At 45.2% G+C, this 22,384-nt stretch overlaps 1 long non-coding RNA gene across 4 annotated transcripts in view; it reads right to left on the bottom strand.

The window, feature by feature from the left end:
* The window catches only part of LOC134735495 (uncharacterized), a 100,683-nt gene that overhangs the window by 8,652 nt on the left and 69,647 nt on the right, over nt 1-22,384 (bottom strand). For all 4 annotated transcript variants that reach the window (XR_010118672.1, XR_010118673.1, XR_010118675.1 and 1 more), the window contains one exon: nt 8,712-8,829. This is a non-coding gene — a long non-coding RNA (uncharacterized lncRNA). The remainder of the gene's footprint in view (nt 1-8,711; nt 8,830-22,384) is intronic.

Raw genomic sequence — 22,384 nt, 5'->3', positions numbered from 1 at the left:
CTTAGAAATAAGTGAACACAGGCTGGGCACGATGGCTCACACCTGTACTCCCAGCACTTTGGGAGGCCGAGGCAGGTGGATCACAAGGTCAAGAGATCGAAACCATCCTGACCAACATGGTGAAACCCTGTCTCTACTAAAAATACAAAAAAAAAAAAAAAAAAAAAAAATTAGCTGGGTGTGGTGGCATGTGCCTGTAATCCCAGCTGCTCAGGAGGCTGAGGCAGGAGAATCACTTGAACCTGGCAAGGGGAGGTTGCAGCCAGCCGAGATGGCACCACTGCACTTCAGCCTGGAGACAGAGCAAGACTTTGTCTCAAAAAAAAAAAAAAGAAATAAGTGAACACATCGTTTCATACAGTGGAGAGAGCTTCCGTTTGCATACCTGCAGGGATGGACTGATCACTGCCTCTCCAGGCAGCCATTTTCATGGCTGGTCAGCTAGGCTATGAAACAGTTCATTCTCTGGAGGTGCCAAAGCTAGTTTCCCAGTGATTCGCATCAGCTCGGTTTCACTTTTGTCTTCTGCTGTTAGACATTTCCTCTTGTCAGAGCAGAAACCTCAGACTTCATATTCTGTGGATAAATCACCCTCGAATTGCTCCCCCCTTCCTCAATCACCGTCAAAAAATGCAAAAATAACCAGATTCTTAACCTAAACACAAGCACTTTCCACGTACTGTCTAATCCAAACATCCCAAAAACACAAGTTTAAAAACATGCTGGAGATCACACAGCTAAAAAGTCACAAATCAAGCCTAGACCACAAGGGGTCTAACTCCAAGTTCATGGACTTAACCACCTCACAATACTCTTGCCTGTCTGAGCCCTTTAGCTATTCAGCAGTGAAAAGCTAAGCAGATTAAAAGCACGTAATTCTCTCTCTCTTTCCGTGTCTCTCTCTCTTGCTCCCCTCCCCCCCTTCCTCCCTCTAATACTGGGTTTATGAAGACCTAGCAGACCTCTGTCCTCTGAGGATTAGTTTTCAAAATGAGTTTCTTTCTCATCCCCCTTCTCATCCCAAGCCCCATCTGAGGAAGAAAGATCGCTGGGCTGCTGGCTGTGCACATACTGTGTTATTCATGGGGTACGCACAAGGATGGGCCAGCTCATTAGGTTCAAAGCCTCAAATTAATTTTACATTACTGTCCCCGGAGGTGAAAGGTCATTTTTTATCTTCTTAGCCTTATCCACCACCGGGGATGAAATTGGATCTTTAGGAAGGAGGGGACCCCGCTCCCTATTGTACCGGCTGTTGATGCTTCTCTTCTTTGTTGTGAGTGAAATTGTACACACAGAGCTGAGATTTAAAACACACACACACACACACACACACACACACACACACACAAACACCAGAGGTGGTTTTTGTTGTTGTTGTTTTGAGGCAGGGTCTCACTCTGTTGCCCAGGCTGGTGTGCAGTGGCATAATTATAGCTCACTGCAGCCTCATACACCCAGACTCAAGTGATCCTCCCACCTCAGCCTGCTGAACAGCTGGGACTAGAGGTGTGCACCACCACACCTGGCTAACTTTCAAACTTTTTGCAGGGATGGGGTTTCGCTATACCGCCCAGGCTGGTCTTAAACTCCTAGCCTCAAGCAATCCTGTTGCTTCTGCCTCCCAAAGTGTTGGGATTACACACTGAGCCATTGCATCTGGCTGGCATTTTTAAGTAGGAACATTTTGTAAATTACGGAGCAGAGTAATGATTAAGAGGCTGGTACTGAGCGTGTTGAGAAAGCTAGAGACTGAAACTAACTGCTATTGCCAGGGTGAAGCTGATGGAAACTAGGTGAGAGGCCCTCTTAAATCCTCCAACTTTGCCATCTCCCTCTGGTGCCTCCCAGTGGCAGAACCAAATGTGGCACCAGGTGGTCGGGAGAAATGGCAGCCCCAACCACTGCATCACAAAACAGTGGTTGGTGGGCCTGGGGTGAGGGACAACAGCTTAGAAATTAGTACTTGCAATCATATCTATATCAAAGATGTGTCTTAATAACAATTAGGCTGGTTCATGGAGGCTCTGGTGGGTTTGGAGTGGCCCACGTTCATGGGACGTTCCAAGCATGGTCCAAATAACCTCCCAAATGATGACAGGAGCCACCCCCCACAGAGAGAGGCTTGGTTTCCAGGTTGGGCTGCCCCAGTTAGACTGAGCTGGATCCAAATTGCAGGGTAGCCCTGGCTGGATCCAAATTGCATTGAGGAAGGGAAGAAAGCGGCATTGAACCCTGCCTGCTTGTATTCACAATAGCTATTGTCTCACCCACAACGGTGTAATCAGAGTGAACACACTGACCAGTGTTTGCTTTCCCCCTCCCCAGCCTTCTCCCAACATTTTCTCCCAGCTCAGTGAAGAGGTTTGGCATTCAAATGAGGGGAAGTTTGTGTAGTACCGCAAGAGTGATGGGCGATCCCCGGGGAGTAGAGGAAACAGAACCTTCTCTTCATAGCTCCAAATGCTTCTACACGATGGATGTCCTGCAGAAGGATGAGTTGCCATGCAGCTTTGGAAGATGATACTGTCAGAAAGAGGCAGAATCTTGCCCTTTCCCAAAGCAGTGCCCATCAAAAATGCCCCATGAATATCTTGGAGGCAAGTGGTATTCCTTAAAGACAGCAGCTGCCAAACAGCAGGAAAAAGGTCAAGGTAGAAAGGTAGGATTTGGGGGAATAAAGCAAAATAGAGCCACTGCAGTTTTAAAAATCAGCTTAATTTTCAATTATATTCACCAGGAAGCTTAATAGACTTAATAGACTCTATAAAGCAGGGCAAAGGGGTTCCATTTATTACACATCATGCTTTCAATTCAGGTCTGTTCTTTCTCAACAACAAAGAATTGATGGGGCACCCACTCCACTAGAGATTAAAACCCCAGAGTACAGCTGAAGACCAGACCTGGCAAAGAAAGGACTGCTCTAAATCAGGACCCAGCAGCCATTCTGCCCACAACTTTTCTGAGTTGAACTGGCCTTGCAGAGGAGGGCAGTGAGTTACCAAATAGCAGCTTGCCAGCCGAACAAGCCCACCTTACCCATTCTGGCCTGGAAATGGAAAGAAGTTAGAGACTAGGTCTTTCTGATTTTGGTGGGGCACCAATGGCTATGTATTGGGCATCCCTAGCTGGCCAGCTGGTAACTGGTTCTTAGATCTGGTTTGAGCTCTGCCCTATACGGTCGGGTGTAGATGTGAAAAGGCTGGTTCCTGGCTTAATATCAGACACAGGTACCTGCAGTCCCTTCAAGGATGATGCAGTGAGAACCTGTCATTTTGACTTCTCAACATTCTTTATACCACCTTCCGGTAAGAGCACCACGAATTCCTGTGGGGAGCCATCTCTTCCTCACTTTCAGCCCTGTAACTAAGTTTGGTGCATTGAAATGGATTTTAGGATTTTTATTGAAACCATCAGGAAGAAAAGAAATCTTTTTTGGTGGCAATGGAAATAGTTTATGCATCACTCAACTATGGCCACAACAATGCTATATAAAGAGCCCTCATATAGCTCAGCCCCACATATCAGAAAGTGTTTATTATCATGCTAACAATTGCTCAGATTAGCTGGCATGCCTCTGCTTCCAGCTGCAAGCCTGTGTTCAACTGAAGCAGCTTCTCTCTAAATGTCTTTTTTTTTTTTTTTAAGAGGCTACCTGCAGCCTATCCTCATGGTAATTCTAGAAGCACAGGAGAAAGCGTATGGAAACAGGCAGTTCCTCTTGACACCTAGGCTCAGAACTGGCACGCTGTCATTTACAACCGCATTTCTTCGGCCAAAATAGAGCACATGGCTACATCCAACACCAGTGAGACGGCAAATGCACTCTACTGGTGGAAGAGACTACAAAGTCACTGGCAAACGGCAGACATGCAGGATGGGTGAGGAGTTGGGAAAAATCATGCATTCACCCCCACAGCGTAAGCTGCCTTTGCTGGTAGCCCTTTTGCTGTGGGATGGGAAAAGTCTCCCTGAATGAAGCCAACAGGAAGGAAAGCGGAGGCAAGAGATGGACACTGAGACTTGATAATATCGTTGGAGTCCTTGAATCCTGCTATGTTCTGACTTTTCAATTAAATAATTAAGTCTGTTTCAACTGGTGTCTGTGATTTGCTACAAAAAGACACCTGACCCAACTGTAGCAGTCAGGAAACAAGTAAGGCCTAGAGTGTCACGTCTGAGAGCCATGGCAGGATTCGAAGGGAAAGCAAGATAGAGAAGTGGGTCCTGCAGGAAGAGCCTAGAAAGGTGGCCAGAGGCAAATGGACGTGGGTTATGGAATGTAGCTGTGCAGGGTGCCCTTGGAAAGCCAGCCAACATGAAGGAAATATGGAAAAGACACTACATCATTTGAATACTCCGGATCAAAGGAATATAGGGGCTCTTGTTTCTCCAGCATCTAATAGATACAAACAACACCAGTGTAGTCCACACCGATGTAGCCCGTATTGCATAACCCCAAAGTCAGAGCATAAGTTCTGGAAAAGTGTCAAACGACTGGTAGGAACATAAGTACTAGAACAAGTCCTTGATCTTGGGATTATTAAAAAAGAACCACAGTCTTGGCCCAGTGGCTCACACCTGTAATCCCAGCACTTTGAGAGGCCGAGTTGGGTGGATCACTAGAGGTCAGGAATTTGAGACCATCCTGGCCAATGTGGAGAAACACTGTCTCTACTAAGAATAAAAATAAACAAAAAATTAGTCGGGCACGGTGGCATATGCCTGTAGTCCCAGCTACGCAGTAGGCTGAGGCAAGAGAACTGCTTGAACCTCGGTGGTGGAGGTTATGTGAGCCAACTCTGCGCCACTGCACTCCAGCCTGGGTGACAGAGCAAGACTCTGTCTCAAAAAGAAAAGAAACAGAGTTGAGTGTGGTTGGCTTATTCCTATAAAACCAGCATTTTGGGAGGTCGAGGCAGGAGGATCACTTGAGCTCAGGAGTTCCAGACCAGCCTGGGAACATAGAAAGACCTCGTCTCTACAAAATTACATATTAAAAAAATTAAGCTTGGCATGGTTGTGTGCACCTGTAGTCCTAGCTACTCAGGTGCCTGAGTTGCGAGAATCGCTTGAGCCTATGAGTTGGAGTCTGCAGTGAGATATGATAGTACCACTGCACTCTAGAATGAGAACTTGTCTCTAAATAAATAAATAAAAATAAAGAACCAAAGATTTCAGGGGAGCTGAGGAGACTTTTGGTTTAAGAGGAAGAATCTCTAGGACTCAAACATTTGAGTAGCCTTAGAAACAACATTCACTACAGCCATTACCACGTATTAAGAACAAGCCATGTGCCAAGCACCAGCCTAAAGATTTGTCATATATGAAAGCATCCAATCCTGCCAATAAACCATAGAAGTAGGTATTTTATGTCCATTTTACAAATGAGAAAAATGAAGTCCGGGAGGTTTCAGACATGTAAGGGCCCTGAGCTGAACCTCTGTCCTGCCCCAAAGCCCTTGCAGTTAACACCAGGCTAGGAGCCTCCCTAATGGATGATTCTTTGTTCTGTCTGACCCTAGAGCTTGGCAGGGACCTTTTAATTAGTACTTCCTTCCTTTGCCCTTTTAATAGCCTTCTGTTCTTTGAAATTTGGGCCCAGCATCAGACTGGAGAGAAAAATATCCTCTCTGTCAAAAACTTTTCTACAGTCTCATTGTAGAGAGCAGCTGTGGCTTCCCCTGCCTGGCACCCAGTCTCCCTTCTTCTGGTAAGAGCAGCCAGGTTTCCTTTGAAAAATCACCTCCCCCAACCTTCAGTCTAGGTGATGGATGTGGGGCTGACCCTGCAGAGCTGATTCTATACTCCTGCTTCTCACCCCAGGGGTAGGCATCTGGGCCAGAGTTGCTGATTAGTGCAGTCCATGACCTCAGACAGGCACAGTGTGGTGGGGTGGGGCCGTGTGTCCTCAGGGGCTCACCTTATTTCTGTGCCTCAGTCTCTTCACGTGGGCATATGGCGTGCCAGTCCAATGGGAATCTTTGCTAGGATTTTGTTGGGACTACTGAGAAAGTGGTTCTCTCTCTTCCTCTCTCTGGTGGGGGTGGTGTGCTGTGGGGTATGGGGTTGGACCTCTTAGTAGAAGGAACATCTGATGAGTCCAGAGACAGATTTTTCTCAGCATTGTATGAAGGCCTGGGCCTGGCTGTGCCTAAGGTCACCACTTCCCTGGGCTTTTCAGTAGCATGCACCAGTCCTTCCCTTTTGTAGGAAAATCAGGGTTTTTTTGTTTTGTTTTGTTTTTGTTTTTGTTTTTGAGACGGAGTCTCGCACTGTCGGCTGGGCTGGAGTGCAGTGGCGTGAACTCGGCTCACTGCAACCTCTGCCTCCCAGGTTCAAGCCATTCTCCTTGCCTCAGCCTCCCAGTAGCTGGGATTACAGGTGCCTGCCACCACTCCTGGCTTTTTTTTTTTTTTTTGTATTTTTAGTAGAGACGGGATTTCACTATGCCGGCCAGGCTGGTCTCGAATTCCTGACCTCGTGATCTGCCTGCCTTGGCCTCCTAAAGTGCTGGGATTATAGGTGTGAGCCACCGTGCTCGGCCGAAGATCAGTTTTAAATGGGGTCAGGACAGGGGCGGGGCAGCAGAGTAAAACAAGTGAGAATTGTTTGAATATCTTCAGACTTCAGCATCTTCGGGCTTTTCTCTCCTCTTCTAACTCATGAGACACATAAGTAGTAAACTAGGACATGGGAAGAGAAAAGGACAAACCTTTAAGGTGTAATTTTCTTCCTCCTTCTCTCCCTTTCGTGCGTCATGCAAAAGAACACTGCCACTGTGGTACTATACACTCCTGGGCACGAAGCTCAGCTCAGCCACTCCCCAGTTACAAAAACATGGACAAATGGACAATTTTTGTAAACCCCTGGGTCCCTGGGAAATAATAATATTAGCTTCGGTCTTATAAAATGGACATTTTTATAGATCAAAAAAGTTGTTGAATATTGGCAATTTCACATCACCCTAACAGGGCCCACCTTATATAATTTTGTCAACATTAAATGAGATGATATACAGGCAGTTCTGATCATAATGCCTGGCCACGAGGTAATGACCAGTAAATATTAATTGCTAGTGCTACTACTAGGATGGCAATGACCATGACGGCTAAGAAGCCGAAGAACAAACCAAAGGGAACAGAAAGAGCAGCCAGAGGCTTTCAGTGGTGGATTTTGGACTTGATTGCCAAATCTGCTTGTTTCCCCTCAAATCTTGCCCCTCAGGTTTTTTTGTTGTTATTGTCTCCCCAAGACACAGAAGCCAAAAGTTCATAAAGGCAAAACAGGAAGCTCCACGCCTCAGTGGCTCTATTATTCCTCCTGCAAAGATGCTCTGGGATTCCCGGGTTGTCTAGAGTTCTGATGACTGGGGAAGAGGAATATGGGAGGGAAGGAAGAAGGGATGATGTTAGAATTGCCACGCATAGCCGGGTGCAGTGGCTCATGCCTGTAATCCCAGCACTTTGGGAGGCCGAGGTCAGCAGATCACGAGGTCAAGAGATCGAGACCATCCTGGCCAACCTGGTGAAACTCCGTCTCTACTAAAAATACAAAAATTAGCTGGGCGTGATGGCACATGCCTGTAGTCCCAGCTACTTGGGAGGCTGAGGCAGGAGAACCCCTTGAACCTGCGAGTGAGCGAGATCACGCCACTGCACTCCAGCCTGGCAATAGAGTGAGAGTCCGTCTCAAAAAAAAAAAAAAAAAAAAAAAAAGCCATGCATATTTTTAAACATCTTGATGTCAGTAAAACAGTTTCCAATTCAGGGACAACTGGGGCACTTGTTTTATCATGGGTTTCTCACCCACCAGCCAGTTATTTTGCTTAAAACAGAAGAGCATATGTTTTCTGAAAGGCAGCAATCTGATGAGTAGTTTATTCTTCTCATTTCCCAAATCTTCAAGGTGTTATTCCAGAGTTATTCCAGCTATTCCTCTCTGCTTGAGGCCTTTGGAAATGTTCTTCCTTGAACCCAAACATTCTCCCCTCTTTTCTTCACCTGGTTCACCCCTGCAGAGTGCTAAGCTCCAATATGACTTTATGATAACTTTTCAGACACTCCACATCCATCAACCCTTCTATTACATGCACTCATATCACTTGGCAATTTTTCTTCACAGCATGTATCACATTTGCAGTCTTATTGTTCTGTGTGAACTATTTGTGGGACATCCATTGCTCCCCACTGGACTCCAAGCTCCAGGATGGCAGGTACTGACTGGATCTACTTTATTTTCCACGGTCCCCGGGACCTAGCCTGATGAATACCACATGGCTAATACTCAAAAAGTGTATTATAGTTATGAATCCATCGTTCAGTCATTCATAATAATTAAGTGAAAGCATTCGTCACTGATAGAGGCTTGGACCAAATCTTCCCCACTGGGGATGAGTATTTGAATTGGGGTACAGAAGGGATGGCATCAAGGATGTCACCTGGTTCACCCTATAAGGGGGAACAAAACAAAGGAAAAATCCTTTGACTCTGAACATAGTCCAACTCATTGTGAAGCCTGGAAAAGGTGACTGAAAGATACACCGGCATTTTATTAAAAATCCCGCACACGCAAATATCGACTACTGAACTTCAGACACGAACAGCAGCTTAGAATGAATGAAACATGTTGGTGATTAGTTTGAAGTGAACAACAGTAATACAGAATGGAAGGAATTCCAATTAGAATTAAATGGGAGAAGGGGCACTTACCCAGTCACCGTGAGATGGCACTCCTGATCATAGATCCTTAGCTGGTGGCAGTGCTGGCCTTTACAGCCAGGTTTTCCAGAGTCATTGTGGTTTGTGAAAAGGAACAATCACAGCAGATCTAGGGAGAGAACACTTTGTTTGGGTTACACTTGTCAATCAAGTGGTAATTTATCTGTTGTACATTACTATCTCCCCTGCTAGAGAGGAAACTTAACATAAGAAACTGGGCATTATTTTACCTCTCAATTGTATCCAGAATAAATGACTTTGCATAAACAAATGAATGATTATTATTATTGGTATATAGTCTCTGTCACAAAAACAAACTATAATCATAATTCACAGATGAAGATAATTCTCACTCCATAAAATATGCATTAACAAGAAATATTTCTTGAATACCTACAGTGTACCAGGCAGTATATTACACACTGAGAGGCACACAGGGACTATGTCCTCAAAGAGTTGAACTGCCTGGTTAGGAAGAGTCTAGTGAAAGCCCCTCTGGATCCATGTAACAGAAAGTCACTCAATTTAACTCAAGTAAGGAAAACAAACAAAGAAAAAGGATGTGGAATCCAAGAAATAGAAAACTTAGGCACTAGAACTAGAAAACCAGAAGTAGAGGCCACTTCACTGTTTCACTCAGGCTTGTCTGTCCACTTTCTTACCTTGCACTTGACCCAAGATGGCAGCCAGTCCTAATACTACACCATGACATCAAAGATCAAGTGCTCACCATAACTGATTTACCATGGCTGGGGAAGGTATAGGGTTGGATCATGTGATTTGCTGCCTGCTTACCCGGGCTAAATGCAGGTTGCCCCTAGAAGACATGGCAAATGATGGCTGGCATTTCAAATACAGGCAAAAAACATACATGAAAAAACAGCAGAGCAAGGGACAAACTGCAGAGGGCATAGAAGTCCCTAGAAAGGAAGAAATAATGATAGGTTTGGTCAGTAAGAAAGATGGCAAAAGAAAATACAATGGGGTGAAGGAGTTGGTCCCAAAGTCCAAACTTCAATAATAAGGAAGAGTTCGAAACCTTCTCTCCCATGAGTCCTGGCTGTGATTGTTCTAATTGCTAGAATGTCCCAGGTGGTTTTGTTAGCAAACCCAAATCCTCCAGTTGCTTGGAGGTGATATTTCAGAAAGGTCTTTTAAAATTATCTCAAAAGTACCATTGACTCCCATGACCTGTGACTCTGGACAAGAAATGTCTTGCCTTCTGTGGTATTTGCACATTTATTACTAAAACCTACTGGGAGTCTCTAGCCTGCTTCTCCCCATTCTACTCTGAATATTTCCTCTTGTTTGTTGTAAAATACAACTAAACGTGGCAGTATAGGACGGAATCAAGAGTGCAAGCTGCAGAGTCAAGAAGCCTGTAGAGTTTGACCGTCGTGTAGTCACTTCCTGCTTAGAGACATTGGCCATGTTTCCTAGCCTCTCTGAGCCTCAGTTTTCTCATGTGAGGATAATAAGAGTGCCAACCTCAAATAGTGCTCTGTGAGGATAAAGTGGAAAATGTATCGAAAGCACACAGCATAATCCTTTGCAGAATAAGGACAGTCAACATTAGCAGTCAGCTTTTGCTATTAAGAAATCTGAAGCAGAAAGTCCCTAAATAGTTGAGATGGATTTACAGAGGAGAATGTGGCTAAGAAAGACTGGCTAGGAGGAGTGGAATGGGGTAAGGAGAAAGGACGCACATGGAAAATAATGTTTCATTACAATCTGAAGGTGAATACAGAGCAGGGTCTGACCTCCTCCTCCTGTTGCTGCTTATTTAAATAGAGAGGACTCAGGCTGCTACATTTCTAAATATTCCATTTCCCCTCTGGAACCCATTTTTTGATGTGTTAAATAGATACTAAGATCTTTCCAGCACACAAATTCTGTGAATATGGTTTTAGAGGGATTTTCCCCTAATTTTCTCCAATGATCAATGAATTATAAAATAGAAATGAAAATAAAGTATCCCCAACCACATATTAAGTTATTATCAATTATTTATCATACAAAGACAATGGGCTTAAGTCAACTCCTTACTCCCAAGGGAAGAATGAGATGCAATCAGCCATTGGGTTTTGCAGTTTGGTCTTTGGTGTTCTTCAAGATCAGGGGTACAGGAAAAACTACCATAGATTGTAAGAAACCAAGGGGGAAAAAATGGGCACGCAGTAATGCTACTCATCTGCTATGTGGACATATATATAGATGTAGGAAAATGCAAAGTAAAAGTTCTATAAAGATACACCCCAAACTTGTAGCCTTCAGTAAAGAAGATTATGACTAGAAAGAGTGGTCCAAGGGCACTTTAGCTTCATCTGTGATACATTCAGTTTTAAAAAACAGAATGTATTTATCTCTTGCTTAGGTAATTAAAATTTAATTGTTAAATGGGGAACCTTGTTTAGGGAATGGTTGTCCAGGGAACTGCAAGAAAAAGAAGCTCAGCTGGTTGATTTCCCTGAGGACAGGTCAGTGTTCCGACCCCCGCTATATTGCCCCAGAACTTAAGAGGTGAGTTTTCCAACTGAATTATTAATTGAACTGAAAAAAAGTGACTTTCTGGAGACTGAGGGCTAATTTTGACGTTGATGTCAACACGTAGATGCCTTTAAAAAAAAAAAAAAGCGTCTGGTTGTGTTTTCCTAACTATTGTTAAAGCAAAATTAGATGGGAAGACAAATGTAAATAAATTGCTATTTGGGGGGACTCTTGAGAAAATAAAAATATGAAATAAATGGAGCATCAAGAAAATTCATTCAGCTATGGATGTAACTGCATCCTTAACTCTTTGTGAGTTGCACACACAGGCGCACACACACACACACACACACCCCTCCTTCCTAATCCCTTTCCTACAATTCTCAGGAGTTTAGAAGTGAAAAATCATATAATCAACACTTTTTTAAAATGATTAATGGAACAGACATGTAATGGAGAATTTATAGCCATAGATCTTCCTCAATCTTCAAGCTAACTTGGGTCTCAACTACTTCCTCTATAATCTTGATCAAATCCACTGTAAAACCACAAATACTTCCATAGTATCCACGTGCAAAGCATTCTGTACTTTTCTTTCCCCTGTGCCTGTTAGAACTGGTGTCAAATTCTCCCTCCTGCTCTGCCCATCACCTCTGTAAGAAAAAAAATTCCTCTTCGTGCCTTTCTCTATGGCATTCTGAATATCTAGTACTTCATAGGAGATACTAAAAATAATAAGACAATTTAAAGCTCCTTTTCTTTTTCTTTACCAGTAACTGTGGGGGCCGGGGGAAGCAAACTAAAGTATAAGAATTAGGTTAAGAGTTTGCTCTCTGGCTGTACTGGGCCTGTGGAAATTAAGGATGCCTTTAAAATCCAGGGTTCAAAAGGTCACTTCAGGACCATGAGAAGTATTGTGGGGAGAAGCCATCCACCAGCTAGAGGCACAAGAAAGAGAATCTTTGAAAATCTAGATTATGATATTGGAGATTAGATAGTAGCTTGACACACAGAAATAATCATTCCACAAATGTTGAGGAACCTCAGACTGTGCAGACACAATTCTTTTTTTTTTTTTTTTTTTTTTTTCTGAGACAGTGTCTCACTCCATTGTCCAGGCTGGAGTGCAGTGGTGCGATCGGCTCACTGCAACCTCCGCCTCCCAGGTTCAAGTGATTGTCCTGCCTCAGCCTCGAGAGTAGTTGGGATTACAGGCCCCCACCACCACGCCGGTCTAATTTTTATATTTTTAGTAGAGACGGGGTTTCGCCACATTGGCCAGGCTGGTCTCAAACTCTTGGCCTCAAGCGATCTGCCTTTCTCAGCCTGCCAAAGTGCTGGGATTACAGGTGTGAGCCACCATTCCAGGCCCAAACACCATCTTAAGATCTTGTTTAATCTTCAAGACAATGCAATCATTGTCCCCATTTGCCAGATGAGAAAACTTAAGCTTAAGGGGGTGAGGTCGCATAAGGATCTGAGAATTTAACTCAAGCAGACTAATGCTAGTGCTCTCATGCATCACTACCCAGCAAGAAGGGAGGTAGGGAGGGAAGGAGGCAAGAAGAAAAAGAGAGAAGGAAAGAAAAAGAACAGGTGGATGTTTAGTTCAAAGACAGTGAAACTGAGAAATTCAGTTTTAAGAACAGCAAATACCTTGAATGCAAGTGATGTGTGGAAGGGGAGGTAAATCTTAGTCATGAGGTTCACAGAGCAACCAGGAATAGAAATACAGCAAAACCAGAATGCATCCATATGCCAAAGGAAAGTATGTCAATCAGGGACCCAATAGAAACAGCTGTCACACTTGAGTTAGGAGAAATGGAGGAAGATTTATTTAGAAAGAGGACATTTAGAGAGGTGCACGTGTAGGAGAACACGAAGGCAAGCGAAGTAACCTTGCAAGGGCTCACCATCTTCAGGTCTAAGGGACGAGGGAAGAAAGCTGTTAGCAGAACCTTAGGGAGTTGTGGAGCTTGAGAGCAACAGAGACCTCGTCTGGGGACACACAGGCTGGCTGAGACCTTGGAAGGAAGGGCACCCATCCTGTCCTCTCCCGCCTTGCAATCTCCTGCGGGGGTTCTGCATTAGCTGAACCCAGCTAAGTGCCAAAGAGCAAGGGTTCCCTAGACTAGATGGTCAGCCTCTAGGGGCAGAGGAGGGGATCTGGAGGGGAATCCCAAGATACCCAGCCCAGAAGATGAGAGCAGAGCAGGTACCTGGAGACAGGTGTGAAGTGGACTGAGTAGATAAAGACTGAAGGAGGGGAAGTAGAGAGCTGAGATTGCACTTTGGCTCTGATATTAACAAGTGATAATGTAATGTGAAAACACATTCAGCCACTGGGTGGGAATTGCTGTTTTAATAGTAGGTTAGCTATCATCTGGGTGAAGCTTCTTTGAGTCGTGCAGATGTTCACCTAGTTGACACCATGTAACACACTGCCTTATGGGAGTGTATTAACAGTTACCTGGGTTGCTAATACTGGAAAATGACTATTTGGGAAAAGGATGCCCAACCATTTGGGGAGCTGGGAGGATATACAGAGGTGAGAGGAGTGATGGATAAGGCATCAGATCCAATGGTCCCTTTACTCGTCACTCAAAGGCAGGGCGTGGTGGTACATGCCTACAGTCCCAGCTACTTGGGAGGATGAGGTGGGAGGACCATCTGAGCTCCAGGAAGTTGAGGCTACAGTGAGCTGAGATCTCACCATTGCACTCCAGCCTAGGCAACAGAGTGAGACCCCGTCTCAAAAACAAACAAACAAACAAACAAACAAAACAAAACAAAACAGAGAGAGAGAGAGAGAATAAATTTTCTAAGCAGTTGTCTGATTTGTGAAATTGCAAAAAAAAAACAAATTTGAAGAGAGGGGCACAGAAAAGGAGGAAGTGTTCTTTAGTCAGCGACTAGATGAAAGGAATTTGTTTTGAACACACATGTTATTAACTTGAACACATTTGCTCTCTGTCCCCGTCGAATACAGGTTGAAGAAATATTTAGAGAATTCTGGCTTGAAAGGGTAAAAAATTAACAACCTGCCCCAGTCAGTCCTCCATGGGTATTGAACTCTGGAAGATTTTGTTGGAGAAGTCTGAGAGTCCAGTTCTACAATTTTGCACAATTTGTTAAATGTAAAACATTGCTTTGGCTTTGCTTATTGATTTTCCTTTCTCTCCCATTTCTGACCAACTCACATTTACTGGGTGCCTGCTATATGCTAGGCTCCAAATGTTGAAAATAGCTTATTTTGTTTCATACCCAAGGGGCTGTCAAAGACACACAGACTGTGAGTGCAGACACATTTTAGACTTGCACTGTCCAATACAGTAGCCACTGGCCACATACGGTTATTGAAATTCAAATTTTTTGTAATTAAGTAAAATTTAAAATTCCATCTCTCAGTTGCACTAGCTACGTATCAAGCACTCAATAGCCACATGTGGTTATGACTATGCTGCTAGACAGCACAGATATACAGCATCTCTATCACTGCAGAAAGCACCATTGGATAGCACAGTTTTAGACCTTTCAGAGTTGTCTCTACCTCCTGTGAAGTCATTTTAAGCAGAAAAGCTGCCATTCATTGAATACTCCTCTGGGCCAAGCAAGCAAGATCCTGGGTCAGTTACATAAGATCATCTCACCACAGCTCACTGCCTCACGACTCGACCCATTTTTTTTTTTTTTTGTAGAGCTGTGGTCTCACTTTGTTGCCCAGGCTAGTCTCGAACTCCTGGCTTTGAGCAACCCTTCTGCCTTAGCCTCCCAAAGTGCTGGGATTACAAGAGTGAGCCACTGGGCCCAGCCTCACCCCATTTTAGAGATGAGGAAACCTGAGAATAGAGAGGCCAAGTAGCATTCTTACCATCACACAGCAAGTGAGGGGCAAAGCCCAGGGGGTTTGACTTTAACGGCTTTGCTAATTCTGATGGCCCCACCTTCCAAGGGCATTGCCCCCACGCGTGAGTGAAAGCACCGCTGTGGACAAGAAAGAGCTGCTGGGGATCCTGGCCCTTTTGACAGGAAAAGTGGCCATGGGGTCAGACAGGCTAGAGGACCAAGGCTGGTTCTGCCAATGACCATGTCAGTGACATCGCCCAAGTCTCTTAGATCTCTGAATACATGTAAAGTCGTGGAACTCAACTTGTAGAGCTATGAGGATTAAACGAGAATATACACATAAGCACTTGGCACAGTATCTGGCACACAGTAGCCATTTAGTACATTGCACACATGAGTATTACTTCCGGAGTGAATCCTTTTCTTCTGCTTAAGCAACAAACAGCAAGAGTTGCCTTGCTCCCTGCAATAGACATTTCTGAGTCTGGCATGCCACCTGCTGGCCACTCCTGGGTACATCATCCAGCCCCCTGTTCTCCCCGGAAGGGCCAGTGCCCAGAGCGTTCCCAGGAGACTGGGCTGTAAAACAGGAACATCCTATCTGAGTATTCAGATTTTTTTTTGTAAAGTCCCTTTCACATTGTGGCTCCTCTGAGAACTTAGGGTAAGCTTAGATTTTGCTAAGTTTGCTGAAATCTTCTTTGTTGCCAGGCAGATAGAGAAGATGGACTTCTTTGGGGCCCTGTGCTCAACGTTACTCTATGTTGCCAGGGTCTTCTAGCTGCAGGCTATCTACAAGCACAGGGTCTTTACTATTATGGCTGGCATTCCCTTCAATCTGATGCTGAACATAAGTCCCACCTCTCCACCCCATATCCTATCAATCTAAAAGTCCTGTTGGGTTTTTCTCTGCGAAATATATTTAAAATCTGTCTAAGCCCCTTCATATTCTCTGCCACCATCATCCCTCACCTGGAGCACTGCATTAGCCTCCTGATCTTCTTGCATCTCCTCCCTTCCCCCTGCTGTCTATTCTCCACGCAGCAGCTAGAGCTGGGGTCCTAGCTGCTGTAGCTATGGAATGCCTTGGGGAACATTCAAGACCTACCAACACCCAGGGGCCAAACCCTGACTAATTAAATCAGAATCTAGGGGTAGTGGGTAGAAGGTCTCTCAACATTCGTAGCTCATGAAAGCTCCTGGATGGTTCTTTTTATTTTTATTTTTTGAGACAGAGTCTTGCTGTGTCACCCAGGCTGGAGTGTAGTCGTGCCATCTAGGCTCACTGCAACCTCAACCTCCCAGGTTCTAGCGATTCTCCAGCCTCAGCCTCCCAAGTAGCTGGGACTATGCGTGTGCCACCACATCCAGCTAATTTTTTGTATTTTTAGTAGAGATGGGGTTTCACCACGTTGCTCAGGCTGGTCTCAAACTCCTGACCTCAAGCGATCTACCTGCTTTGGTCTCCCAAGGTTAGATGATTCTTTTGTGCATCCAGGATTGAGAATCACTGAGCTTCCAGTCCAGACCAGCAGTAGCAGCATCTCCTGGAGGGCTTGTTAAAATACAGACAGCTGAGTTCCACCCGCAGAGCCTGTGATTCATTAGGCCAGAAGTGGACCTGCAAATTTCCATGCCTCACAAATTCCCAGGTGATGCTTCTGGGCTGAGGATCACACTTTGAGAACTACTGTTGTAAAAATATAAGGTGGACCACGAAACTCCTGTTTAAATGACTTATTACACTTATATATGTACATTTTAAAAATTCACCTTCCGTCCCATGGCCTGTCAGGCAGGGTGAGACCTATCAGTCTAGAAGTCCTGTTGGGTTCCTAGCTCCTGGCCTCTCATACCCTCTGCTAACCACTCACTGGCCTCCTATCTGCCTCTTGACCACCGCAGGTGGTCACCTGAAGACCTTCGCAAGAGCCTCTCTCTCTGCTCACATGGCGCCCCCTTTAGCTCTTCTGTTGTCTGATCGTCTCTCAGTCTTCAGGGCTCATAGAAACATCACCGCCTCAGGGAGACCTTCCCTGAATGTCACATTCAACATGTGTGTCACCTTCCCCTCACCCCTTGTTCTCTATCTCAGCAAACTGTTTATTTCCTTTATAGCATCTATTACAATTTGCAATTATTTTATGTCTGTTCACTTAAAATACATTTACCTCTCTGCCAGATTGCAAGCTTTAAGAGGGCAGAAACTTTGCCTTCTTGTTCACTCCCTGGCACATAGTAGGTACCCAATAAATGGTTACTGTATGAAGGGTTGAAGAGAAGCACAAATCAGGGAGTGTAAAGGTTAGAAGTAATAGTACTAACGGAAGCGGGAGCCCTGTCCTGCTTCTGTTATGTCCCCCGAGGGCTTCCAGTGTGTTCATCTTTTAATATTATGTCTTTAATTCACACTACCCGGCAAGGTAAGGTCATATTCTCTTCAATTTACGCATGTGGAAATGGAGACCTAGGAAGGCAGGGACACTTGGCTGAGGTCACACAGCTAAAAATGGCAGAGCCGGCCATGAATCCAGGCTGCCTGTATCCACATTCATCCTAAGATATGGAAGGAAGGAAAAAAGAGGCAGCAAAAGGGGAACTGGAAAAGCTGTTCCCTCAGGGCATTTTTTATTTTGCTCTAAACTCGTAGCCAAGGTAAAAACACTAAAACAGAGCTGAAATCAAAGAACCCTTGCCCTACTTTCCAGGTCTCTGATTCTCCCAGAATCTCTTCAGAAGAGAGTGATCGGGCAATGATGGGTGTCTCAGCTTTAAGACTTTTAAAATAGCTGGCTCAGAGCCTTTGGAAGAATACCACAGGCAGGAAATGGCAAGGCAGGATCTGAACCCAGCCCAACTTCCTGCATAGCCTGCCCAAGCTTTCGCACACGGCACAGAGAGTATCTCATTCAGCGTTCTTTTGCAGTGGCCCATCTCCTTACTGTGCTGGTTAAGGTAACATTCTAGATGCTATAGCAGATAACCAGTCTCCTCCCCAAACTCAATGGCTTCATGTAATAAAAATTTCTCTTTCTCAGCTTCTGCACAGCAAAAGAAACTATCATCAGAGTCAACAGGCAACCTACACAATGGGAGAAAATTTTTGCAACCTACTCATCTGACAAAGGGCTAATATCCAGAATCTACAATGAACTCAAACAAATTTACAAGAAAAAAACAAACCACCCCATCAAAAAGTGGGCAGAGGACATGAACAGACACTTCTCAAAAGAAGACATTTATGCAGCCAAAAAACACATGAAGAAATGCTCCTCATCACTGGCCATCAGAGAAATGCAAATCAAAACCACAGTGAGATACCATCTCACACCAGTTAGAATGGCCATCATTAAAAAATCAGGAAACAACAGGTGCTGGAGAGGATGTGGAGAAATAGGAACACTTTTACACTGTTGGTGGGACTGTAAACTAGTTCAACCATTGTGGAAGTCAGTGTGGCCATTCCTCAGGGATCTAGAACTAGAAATACCATTTGACCCAGCCATCCCATTACTGGGTATATACCCAAAGGACTATAAATCATGCTGCTATAAAGACACATGCACACGTATGTTTATTGCGGCACTATTCACAATAGCAAAGAGTTGGAACCAACCCAAATGTCCAACAACGATAGACTGGATTAAGAAAATGTGGCACATATACACCATGGAATACTATGCAGCCATAAAAAATGATGAGTTCGTGTCCTTTGTAGGGACATGGAAGAAACTGGAAAACATCATTCTCAGTAAACTATCGCAAGGACAAAAAACCAAACATCGCATGTTCTCACTCATAGGTGGGAATTGAACAATGAGAACTCATGGACACAGGAAGGGGAACATCACACTCCGGGGACTGTTGTGGGGTGGGGGGAGGGGGGAGGGACAGCATTAGGAGATACACCTAATGCTAAATGACGAGTTAATGGGTGCAGGAAATCAACATGGCACATGGATACATATGTAACAAACCTGCACATTGTGCACATGTACCCTAAAACCCTAAAGTATAATAAAAAAAAAAAAAAAAAGATAACAGATTAAAAAAAAAAAAAAAAAAAATTTCTCTTTCTCCTCCCAAAAAGTCCAAAATCAGTGCTTCTAGTTTGCAGGCAGAGTAGTCTCCTCCAAGCAGTATTTTAGAGACCCAGGCTTCTTCCATCCGGTGGCTCTTCCGTGTCTAGCAGGTGGCCTCCCCATTGAGGCTAGGGAAGGGGAAGGAGGAGCATGAGATGGGCCAGTTCTGGAAGTGGTGCATGTCATTTCCACCCACATGCACTGGCCAGAACTCAGCGACATGGTCATACTTAACTGCAAAAAAAAAAAAAAAAAGCTTGGAAATAGAGCCTAGTGGCCAAAGCTATCTCACAGCCAACTAGTCTCATTTCCTGACAGTCTGATGAGTTTCTGCGTCCCCCCACCCCCCACCCCTGCCCCACTGCCCCCGGACATCTCCTCTCACTGATAAAAGAATTATCATAATTATAGAGAAGACTTCAAATGCAACCAGGAGAAGGGCCACCTTGATCTTAAATTCAGATCATAAAGAGGTAATGACGGGTCTCCAATGTTCCTGCAGAGGAGGCTAAAGGTTTAGAGAAGGGCAGGGGAAAGAAGAAGAGGTTAAATTTACAATTTGCTCAAGTCCAGGCCTGGCTAAGAAAGGAAGATGTCTCTGTCCACCATTTTGGTGTTGTTAACAAAGTCTACCTTGAAGTCAATTCTAGATATTTTAGAATTTCACCAATTAAGCAAACATTTATCGAGCATCCAAAGGTTCGCAGACATAGTCCTAGGGATAGTCCTTTGGGATATCAAATAAAGGGATGAATGAATATGAGGTGAGGTCAGCTCTATTCTTTATCTGGTTGAGATTTTGAAGACACTAGTAACAAAAATTTGACACAACTATAATAATATCCAGGACTGTATTCAACAATTGATATAAATTATTTCATTGAATCTTCCCAATAATTCTATGAGGTAAATACTATTATTACCCCCATTTTACAGAAGAGAAAACAAACCTAAAAAGATGAAATAGTTGTCCAAAATCTCAATTGCTCCCAAGAAGAGAAAAGAATGATTTTTAACTACATGACACTGCCTGTATTATGAAATTACAGTGCTATCTGCACATAGAGACAGGCACAATTCAATTGGCTTTGGAAAGCAGAAGGAGGTTTAGAGTTCTATACAGTTACTGGGCTGGGCGAAGTGGCTCACACCTGTAATCTCAACACTTTGAGAAGCCGAGGTGGGAGGACTGACTGAGGTCAGGAGTTCAAGACCAGCCTGGGCAACATAGTGAAACCCTATCTTTACAAAATTTTTTTTTAATTAGCCAGGCATGGTGGCACATGCATGTAGTCCTAGCTACTTGTGTGGCTGAGGAGGGAGGATCCCTTGAGCCCAGGAGTGCAAGGCTGCAACAAGCTGTGATTGTGCCACTGCAGTCCAGCCTGGGCAACAGAGCAAGACCCTGTCTCAAACAAAACAAAAAACAGTTACTGAATCCAAGAACAGGTCGTAACTGTGGTTAAGAGTCCCTTGTGTAATTTAAAAAGTGACTTTGAATCCAAGCAAGCTGTGTGATCCTGGAGGAGGAGACACTTTGTATCCCTATTCTTCAGTTTCCTCTTCTGCAAAGTAAGGAAGCTGGCCTAGATGCACTTGAAGTTCCTTTCTTCCTCTGTAAAAGCAGCATGGCAAATGGGAAAGGCTGATATTTTCATAAGCCAGATCCAGGGAAACTCTTTCTGCCTATCTGAGTTTCCATTTTCCCATCTATGAAATTGGAAGTAGGTCCGATTTGCTAATTTTTCTCTCCCTAGTGTCTGGCACAGGGAAGATAATAGGGGCTTAATAAATCTTGGTCACCCCATTAATGTCCCCACCTGATTGGAGATGGCAGCAATCCACTGCATGCACAGAAGGCAGAATTGCATGAATACAGGGTCTGTCTCTGAGCTCTGAGCCGCTTCTGAGAGCACAGGGTGTCAGCCTCCATCCTGAGGCATCGTGGCCATTTTGGGAACAGCTGGCTCCTGGCCCAGAGAAATGGCCCGCAGTTGAGGAGGCAGAGTGTAACGTTTCACAAAGCCTCCCTTGCCACCTCTGCCCATACCCCACACCCTCTCCCTCATGCGCAGGGCAAACTCTGGCCCCAGCGAATCTGGATTTCCACCATTCACTCAGAATCCCCAACAGGCAGGTTCACGACTTTGGGGCACAGAGTTCAGAGAGAGAGAGAATATTAGATGTCCCCGCAGGCCTCCCCAGCAAGCCTTATTTCTTAGGATTACTTCAGGGATGCTCCCAGGAGCCTTGCCCGCCTGGCAGATATTGAATAAGGCAGAAGCCAGAGTGGATGAAAAGCAGCGTCTTGGAACAGTTGCCTGGTTACCGGTGACCTGGGTCACGTGGTCTCCTCCCTCCGGAGCGGCCCAGGGCGAGCCGGCAAGGAGCAGGCGTGCAGGGGAGGGGCATGAGTTCCCGGGGAAGGCGGGGAGGGGAGGAGAGGCGGTGAGAAGCAGCCCCTCTACACTGCGCTTTCCTTCCCCGACGGCCCGACTGCCCGCATGCCGGCCCAGGACAGGAGCACCAGGCCACCTGGGTGGGGAGCCTGGCTCTCTTGCTTCCCAGGTGGAGGACGTGGACAAGTTAACTCAGCCTGTGGGCACCTGTCTTTCCTCACCTGTAAAATGAGTCTAATAATAGTGCACACCTCGCTCAGTTATGACAAGTCTGCAAACAAGAAAACAGAGAAAAGAGGCCCAGCACAGGGCCGGGAACGCACTAGACTGATCGTGAATACACCGGTGTTGTCCAGTGGGGCTGGGGGCTGGGGGCTGGTGGCCAGAGCAACAGGAGTCCTGAGTCACGACAGCTACCTAATGTGACAGCCCAGGGCACAATGCAAACACATGCCTTTTGTTCCACAGGCAGGAGAGAGGTACCCAAACATAAAAAAGCCCCACCCCACTTCTGTGGCCCCTCTTGTGCTGCGTATTTGCTATTTAATGCTATGCTCCCTTGGGCATGGAGCTACTGGAGAGGAGCACGGAGGCCCTCAAGGCACCCAGGAGCCTTCTCCTGCAGTGTGGCCCACCAGTGCCCATCTGTGGGGGTACCTGGTACCCCCACATCTTGCAACCTCCATGTCAGAGGCTCTAGCACAGGGGAAAGGCTTGCCCTGCCAGTTGCCCTTCAGTAACACTGAAGGCACCACAATGTCATCAACCTCCAGGGCACACATGGCTGCAGCCATGTCCTACCCAAATGCTGTGGGATGTGGATGCTCAGCCTCCCGTGCCAGTGCCCTGC

This window comes from Symphalangus syndactylus, chromosome 21 (genome assembly GCF_028878055.3).
Source record: "Symphalangus syndactylus isolate Jambi chromosome 21, NHGRI_mSymSyn1-v2.1_pri, whole genome shotgun sequence".
NCBI lineage: Eukaryota > Metazoa > Chordata > Mammalia > Primates > Hylobatidae > Symphalangus > Symphalangus syndactylus.
Note: the sequence above shows the minus strand (reverse complement) of the source record. Positions and strands in the feature narration are given on the sequence as shown.